The 8,680-nt window shown below is 44.2% G+C and overlaps 1 long non-coding RNA gene across 1 annotated transcript; it reads left to right on the plus strand.

Moving 5' to 3' along the window:
* The first annotated feature begins 244 nt into the window (after nucleotides 1-244).
* Nucleotides 245-8,272, plus strand: LOC136016015 (uncharacterized). Its single transcript, XR_010613461.1, has 3 exons — nucleotides 245-346; nucleotides 6,155-6,258; nucleotides 7,339-8,272. It is a non-coding gene; the product is annotated as an uncharacterized LOC136016015 (long non-coding RNA).
* Nucleotides 8,273-8,680: the final 408 nt, after the last annotated feature.

The raw sequence follows: 8,680 nt of genomic DNA on the forward strand, positions 1-8,680 counted from the left end.
TTAAGGACTCTGTTATAGTAGATAAGATTCATCTCTCCCTCCAAAGAACTTTCTGAGGTTTTGACTTTTTAGCCTCAGTGCCTTTTGGTAGATGTTTGGGGATGCAATAAAGCTATGAAATGCCGTACAGCAGGAGAGGACAATAACTTTTGCCCACTTTGATGTTTATGGGATTCACAAAGAGACCTCCATTTGACAATCCTTTGTCTTGGCGTTTGAATCCCCTGGTGTTTGTTTTCTAGCATGATGCAATTCCACTTCAAAAAGAGTTTCCAGCTCCAGGGAAACCCAGGCTTTAAACCAGGCAGGCAGATTTTGCCCTTCTCTCCCATGACATCTCTTCCAAGTGAGTATTTTTGTGGTTTGGCCTTTCAAAACAGACAAAGGAATCTGTGAAAATGTAATGATGTCATTTGCATTGTGTCATAAAAGGGCAATAATTCGTGGGAACCTGCCTGATGCTATAATAACATGAATTTCTCCTGCCTGCAAAACGCTTTGAGGGACGATGCAGCCGTTGCAGTGCTGGATGCTATGGAAAGGGCAGGGGCAACAGTTTTGGTGATATTTAACACCGATTTTATGCATTCCTTAATCTTCCGCTGGTCTACTGGCACCTGAACATTTTGTCCTTTAGAAAATGGGGAAAAGCTGTCCCCAGGGAGCTGAATGCTTGAGGTATGTTTGTGGAGGATGGACGTGGTTTGCTGTGTGCAGATGCTGACTCTAAATTTGGGGTGGGAATAGATTTTGATGAAGACTAGCCACCTGGAGCAAAGAAGAAGCGGTTTGATCCAGCACACATACTTGCTGTATTTAATCAGCATCACAGAGAGATTGAACTGAGATCCATATGGGATGCTGCTCTGCCAAGCATCCAGGCACGAGGGGATGTCCACGATGAGGTTATGCTGCAGGCAGGAACAATGGAAACAATACCCTGTAATCCCACCTCTGCCCACACTTCCACCCACAGGCCTGACACAAGAAACCTTCTCAGCCATCCAAACAGTCGTCATGGCTAAAACGGGCTGCATTGTTTCCAAAAACTGGATGAAACACCCTTATTTTTACATGGGGCGATTTCCACGAAGATCATGGTGTAATCCCGCAGCTGTCAGATTCCCTACCAGGAGAGCAGCCACGCGCATTAGCTCCCAGGCTGCAAGGTCCTGGGCGTGATAGTTTCCAATGCCTGTCATCCGAGGGGGAGCTGAGGGCTCAACAGCAACAACCAGAAAAATGGCCAATTGTTCAGAGGCAAATCTTGCCACTTCCCTTCAGCCGAATGCACTGATGGCCAGACAGCAGCAGCGCTGTGATTTATGCTGTTGGTTAGAGTTACGCTGTCTACTTGTTTCTACACTCGGGACAGAGCAATTTTTAAAAAAGCATAGAAATGAACAGGCATTAATTCTGTATGTTTTTACAGAACTTATGAAATCCTGGGCAATGCAACAGAACTAGTCTTGTATAGGCAGTTCTTGGTGTCCTTTCTGCACTGATTTCTAAGCCTGCTAGTTCTAATTGGAATTATCAGTATGGTTTAGAATCCTGTGGGCAGGTTTATTGCTGCCCTACAATTCCAAAGCTCAAAAACATAAGGGGTACCAAAGAAAATTAGATGGGTGCCTGGTCTGATCTAGGGTGGCTGCTCTTAACATCATTTTCTGCCTCTTTTTCCTCCCCTGGGAATGGGGCTAATGCTATAATTGCTTTGCAGCCAAGTATGTGGCTCTGGCCACCCCATGTGTCACAGGAGGCTCCTGGGACTGGCTAACCTGTGCTTGCACTCCTTGTCCCGGGTCCAGGCTTGTCCCAGGACCTGCTTGACTTCTGTCTTTTGGTGTAGAGTAGGTCAGAGTTCTGTTAGTAAATGCACTGGGGCTCCCTAAAAAAGGCCCTAAGAAAGACTCCAATGGCCTGGGCACACCTGGAGTCCCTGCCTGCCCCTGGAAATATCGGGCTCACCCTAAATCAGGTCCAGCTAGTGCTCTTGGTAGTCTGTAACGTAGAATGACAGCTCTCCTGTTCTTGGAGCAGCTCCTGGGCTCATCTGCCCATCTGTGAAGATGCAAGCAGTTGTCTTTCCTCCAGGAGATGCTTTAGCTCTTCATGAAAATATGAGATCTGGTTTTCCAGTTCTCTCTAGCAGACAGATGATCCTGAAACAAGGGGCTGTGACACCTACAAGGAGCTGTGAAAGACTAGCCTTTTCCCTCCTCCAAAAGCAACAACACAGATAATGTACTTTGTGGTATTTTCTGTAATCCTCCCCCTCCTCAGTGGCCATACTGCAGTAGGAGTCATGAACAGAAGACTCGTACAGGAGACACAGATTATCCACGTTGAAAACATTTTGCTTTCTGGGGGTTCGGTTTCAGTGAAGACATACAGTTTCATTTAAAATGCAGCCAGGCCATGGACTCGGTAGGAATTTTGTGTCCTCACTATTCTGGTTAATGCTCAAAGCAAGCTGACTTGCCTGTTTTCATCAGGGTTTACAGTCCCCATGTATGTCCACTGCTCAGGTGACTTCTGTTTCCACTTTCTATCCCGGGGAGATCTGATTGTGTCAATCCTGTTACATAGCTCAGCAAATGCGTTGCTGATCTCATATTCACTGGGAGGGAAATTAGAGCATGAGAAGTTATAAGTAAGAACATACGTCCTTAGCAAGTGGGGGCAAGAGGCTTTGTGATAACCAGCCCTTCAGCTGAAGTCAGCCTGCATAGCCTGGCACAAGCTATTATGCTCAAACCAGGAGTAGGAAGAGCTCCTCTTCACCCCAAAGGGCATAAAGTCTTCCCATCAGAGCTCACATATCTCTGGTTTGTCTGCATGTTTTATGGGGCAGCAGTCACATATTGCACTGGCCTCAGAAAGGGGGTAAGGCAGCGCTGTCACTGTGGTGGCCGCAGGATGAAGGATGTATCACACCGCGGGAGGAATTTGGGGCTTTCTTGGCTAAGAAGGTGATAGCTGTGACAGACATGCCAGGAGCCGGGTTTGCTCTCAGCACACCGTATTTTTCCTAGCAAGGGCATAACTCATTCCTGGAGGCATCTCTTTGTCTCAAAGCAGCACTCAGCTTTGCTTACAGGGATGAAGCAAATGAAAGACCCCTCTTGGTTTTCTGTACAACCTTCTGGCACCTAGCCTTATACATCAATCTTAAGGCAAAACATTAAAGGAGGAGCACAGATCCTCTCTGAATTGTACAAGTAACAATGGATAGCCACATAGCACCAGTCTTACTTGAAGGAAAGTCGAATCTGTGCCTCTCACTAAGCTGTGATGAGTGGCCCCCTCCACCTCTTGTGAGACTTCTGGGAAGGACCGCACTTTCTGTTGAAAGGAAAATGTTCTACTTAAAACTGATGAATTTTGTGTAACTTTTCCTTAGGCTTGTTTTATTTTTTGCTCTGGGATTTTTAAAACATGCTTTTAATTAAAAAGACAGCTTCCTGACCGGTCAGTCCTCACTAACTGTTCAAGGGCTACCCAAGGTCAGTTCTGGTTCTTTCAAAGCATGCTCCAGCCCTTCCCACCACATTTCACTGTTTAAAAGAGGGATCTTGGTCTATTCCTTTACCTGTCCTTTTGGTGCTGGGAAGGTGGCAATATAGCAGTGACTCCTTCCCCAGACAGTGCACTTGAAGCTGGGTGGGTTCGGTGTTCACAGCCTGTCTGTCCAAATGCTACCAAAGACATGACCTTCAGCATTAGCATCAAACTTCAGTTGAAATGCAGGCCTGACAATGTGTCAAAGTACAGTAGCATAAATAAGATGTTGGCCATAGATCTCCTGATGACAGATGTAAGTGTAAGTATAAAGTGTGCTTTCTAAAAATAGTGTACATGTAGAAGGTGCTGGAAGTGCTGGCTATCAGGAAGGTTTATAAGTGGGTCATAGATGACCAGAAGAGTAAAATAGCAATATCAGCAGCACTGATTGTGGAAGTTCAACGTTTCAGGGCACCTGTACACTCAGATTCAGCTAGGGGTGAGGTGGCACCGGTATGTGATAGATCTTTCTTGTAACGGCATGATGTGGGATGGAAAGTCAAGCTAGAATTACATCTGACGTGCACACAGGATATCTGTTCAATGAAAATGAGGCACTGTCATTTTTTCCCCCTTTTATTCCCTATAAGGGAGGCAGAGTTTTTCCCAAGACTTCCTGATTTATTTTCTAATCTCTGCTGTTTTGAAACAGTTCTTCGTTTGCTGCTGGCCTGTTCCTTCTTTGTAGATGACTTTGTATAGTGATTAGTCTGATGGAAGACGTGACAAACCACTTGTTTCAAAGTATGCCTCCTCTTTAGAGCCAAATTCTGCTGCCTTCTATTACTAGTTCTTCCCTATTCCTCTTGGGTTTGGTGAGGGTACTGGCAGAGCAATGTACTAATCAGGCTGAGCAAATGTGACAAGACCTGGCCATCAATGAGTACTCTGTCTGTGCCAGCAAGGGGGTCTGCCCTCATTGCAGAATTGGCAGCCAGAGGTCCTGATAAAGCAGACACACACAGAAAGACAGCATGAGTGTGCCTTACATAGCCTGAGAGCTTGAGGGGTCTGGCCTTAGTTAAACCAAACCTCTCAGGTAAAGGCAGCATAGAGTGAAATAAAAGCTGAAGTAGGCTAAGAATTGAGCAGAGGCTGCCAGTATTTCGTATATAGATTTGCCGGACAGTAAAAGATGTGACAGGTATGAGTTTACCCTTCAAAATGTTCTCCAATGACTCCTCTGAGCTCCCTAATGATCTTTACATATTGAATACTTGAAAAGTATCCTTGGCCATCTTCTGTGCCTTGTACTTCACTGTGGCACTTACTGAACTGAGACATAACACATGGATCTACCACTGGAATGGGTGAACATGTTCCACTGGGTAATCATCTTGTTGTCTCCCATTATTTTAAGCATAAGAAACTTGATTACTTCCCCCTGCTCCCATTTTTCACTTCCCATTTTACCTTGCACCTATATTGAGACTTTGTCTGTAGGTAGCGTAGGGGTTCTTCCATTCTCTCTTTTATGTCCAGTGAGACCTTCAGTCAGTGAGAAACTCTAACCAGTCCTGCTGATACTGCCTGTTTCATAGAGCAAGATTTGCAGAATTTCCCTCAGCAAGAAGGGGTTAAAGTATCTACCAAAATAGGAAATCCTGCATTATTTAGAATTATAAAAGCTAGCAGAGAATAGGAGCTGCGTTTTTGGACCTGGAAGTGCTTTAAAACCATTCTTGTAAAATCAGTGTGGTATAGAAAGAAAACATGAATGGAGGTTTCCTTCATGGTCTCTTAGGGATTTCTAGATCAAATAGAGTTACTTGACAAGTAGATAAGGTTTTTTTTTATGTGTAATCACAAGTCTTAAAGCGCAGTGCGATCAACAGTACTACAGTTACTGAGGACTGAGTAAGAATAGACAGTGGGTTGCAATTTTTAGGGCACAGCAGCCCTTAGATTAACCCTCACTGCCTTTCTGCCACGCATTTGCTCAAAGTAAAGGATTGCAATGTAGCAAAGGATTTCGGGGCTGACACGTAGTGATCATGTACTGGCTGGTGATCACAGCCTGTCGGATGTTTGCTTCCAGTCCCCCCACACCTCACTCTGTGAAGGAGGAACATCTGGATCCCTCTACAGTGGCCCAATGAGTCTGCAGCTGCTGTGCTTGTACATATAAAGATGATTAACTTGGAAGTATTTATTCTTCTCATCATTAACTCTGCCTGGTTCTGATAGTCTTTCTGTATGTGATAGAATACAGTTTTGTTGGTATATATGTGTGAGTATATGCTTGTAAATGTCTATCTGTGTATATTATGCATGTAACATGTATTGAGTTTTCATTGTATCCCAGGCAAATATACTATGAACAGTCCTATGCTCAGCTTCATAGCAACGTCCTTTTAAAGAATACCTAGTCTATTTTACTCCTGGATGATCTATCAAAGGCAGACTCATGCTCATACTACAAGCTTCTATGGCTCTTGAAGCCGTTTTTCCAAGAGCGCCATCCTCGTTATTGTGTGTAGTCACTCATGAGTAAGAGAAGCAAGCCATCACGCATTATTCTTTTCTTCCATCAGCAGAAACTTGCCATTTCTGTGAGCATCCCAAGTCACAACTAGTTCTATTTCAGGCTGCTAGAATGGACAAATGACTGCCTGGGCTGTTGCCACTGATATCACTACTGAGCCACCTGGATGGCTGATATTCCTCCATGAGCAGTGAAGCTGCCCTAAGGCAAGTCGTCTTCTCTACAGCACCCTTTGCAGCAATGCACTGTTGGGGTTACTGGGGAAAAAGAATACAAGAAGTGTAAGTAACTGCTGAACTGAGGAGGAAATGGGGTGGCATTTTCAGCAATCTGCTGAGAGTGATGGTGTTGGGGAACATCCTGCCAGTGGAGGGTTTTTTCTGTTGCAGACACCAACTGCATTCATAGTGACTGTAATTACTACTATAGTCACTCTTTAAAAAATGAAGAAGTGTTGTTTAGTGATTCAGCTGTGGAGATGCTGGTTTGCATATACAGCATGGCCAAAATTTCCCTAGATGGGTCTTCAAACCCATCTTGTAAATGCTGCTATTTAGTGACTGGTACTCTCTATCAGCATGAAATAAACTAGAATTTCTGGAGAAGTATAAAAGTCTGGCACCTGAATTCTTTGTCCCAGGTGCTAAATGATCGGTTGCCATTTTCAACAAAGACTTAAACCAAGGAATCTGTGTTTTCTTGAGCTTCCCCAGTTGTATGTTTAGCTAGCAAAATAGGAAGTGATACACATTGTATGACTCTTCTATGTCCAGCATGAGAAATGATGGTAGAAGAGTAGGACCACATAGGCTGGAATGCCCCATAGGTTGAACAGCAGTGGCCAGATCCAGGACCACTGTTTTGTGTTCAGGAGCTGTTGAAACACTGGACTACATAGCCACTTCTGTGTGAGCACAGAACTATGGTTAAACTTTCCTTTCTCCGGAGTTCAGATGTAATGTAAGGTGAACATCTCTTCATGCAGTAGTGTGGTGGAGCTGCCAGATTTGTTCATCAGTAAATAAGCACAGCTGAGTCTTTCTGAGGCTCACCATCACTGAGCACTCATCTCATCTCTTAGAAAGGAGAGGGAACAGCAAACAAACAGCGCAGTTTAGCACTGAGTCACTGTTTCAGGCTTTTCTCTATTTGTTTATTTTAAAGCAAGGGGACGAGGAGGAAGGGCTGGGAGAGGAAGTTGAGATGAAGAATTCTCTTTCAGGCTCTTTGAAAGCTGCAACATTTGCATTTCCTTTTCAGAAACTGCTCTTGCCTCTGCCTTGTAGGTCCATGATTGGTGTCGGAGCGCGGCACACACAGCTGGGAGCATCTCTGCTGCAGAGTGTTGTAATCTGAAGGAGCACAGCCCCCTACATTCCTACAGAACTCAGTTCTCAAGAGGCTGTTTTAAACAGTTTCGGAATATCAGATGTACAGTAGTGTTGAAGCAGATACTTTAGTCTTTGGGGAAGTGATGCTGAGCCATCACTGGGGTATTTTTACTGCAGGAAAACTCTAGTTTAGGAAAATGTCATAGCAGGCTATCAGTTCTGGCATAAACCGCTAGCAGGTGGGTATCATAATGGGAAGTGTTAAGTGGGTTTTGCTCACTCACTGGTGCAGCTGACTTGTTCTCTTGCTTACATAAGAGAAGTGGGACCTGCCCTTGGGCTGGAGTGAGAATTTGGGTTCTGTGCAGGGTGGATGTAACAGGAACAACAAAGCCTGAAGCAGAGCTTCGGGCTGAGGTTTTACACATCAGAGAAGTTAGGGGAGTGTTGTTTTAGAGCTTTTTAAGCCTGATCCTTAGCCAGTATGACTGATTTCAGTGCAGCTGTTAGAGAAATCAGAAGAAAGGAGGTGGAAGGGACTCTGACTTGTCATGTCCTGCCTGTCCCATGCCTGGGATTAGCGTTTTAGGACCACCTTTGAAAAGCAATTGTTTTACCTGCCCTTGAGTTCTGATGCAGCCTCCTGCTGCTATCCTTGCAATGATGCTTTGGCTTTAAAAGGCTTTAGCTTCAGAGTTGGCTTCTTTCTTTCTTCCTGCAGTTTTAGACCATCACTTTTTGGTCTGACCTGCATAAGGGAAATGGCTTTCCTCTACTCTTTTGCAGTGATTCTTTCCTTTCATATGGCTTACATCCTGTCTCATTTTCAGTGGGGTTTTATTGCTTTCCCCAGCTAAGCCAATGTTAATAAATATGGAATTAAAAGAGACGTTTTGTGTGCAGAATGTTGCTACCTTTTACTGGAGGATGTTGCAGAAGTTGCAAGATTTTTGAGTGGGGAAAGAATAAATAACAGCCTTGACTTGGGAAGCTGTGGATACATCCTAGAGAAACTGGCTAGGCTGTAGTAGACTGACTTCAGTCTTTCTGCTCAGAGTAAAGAAGAGAAAGGGATGTTCAGAGCCACAGATCTTACAGCTATGCCCTTAAAACAAAACAACAAAAGGAAAGAAGAAAAGGAGATGTTAGAATATTGTGTTTAATTTGGTAAAAGTGCTTTATTATTTGTCTGTTTTGTCCCTTTAGGCATCCTGGTAAATTACAAAGCAGGGATTTTCCCAGAGCTGTAATTTAATTTGACATTCTAGTGAAGGAGCTTCAAAGTGACATTGCATTT

The sequence above is a fragment of the Lathamus discolor genome, chromosome 5, assembly GCF_037157495.1.
Source record: "Lathamus discolor isolate bLatDis1 chromosome 5, bLatDis1.hap1, whole genome shotgun sequence".
NCBI lineage: Eukaryota > Metazoa > Chordata > Aves > Psittaciformes > Psittacidae > Lathamus > Lathamus discolor.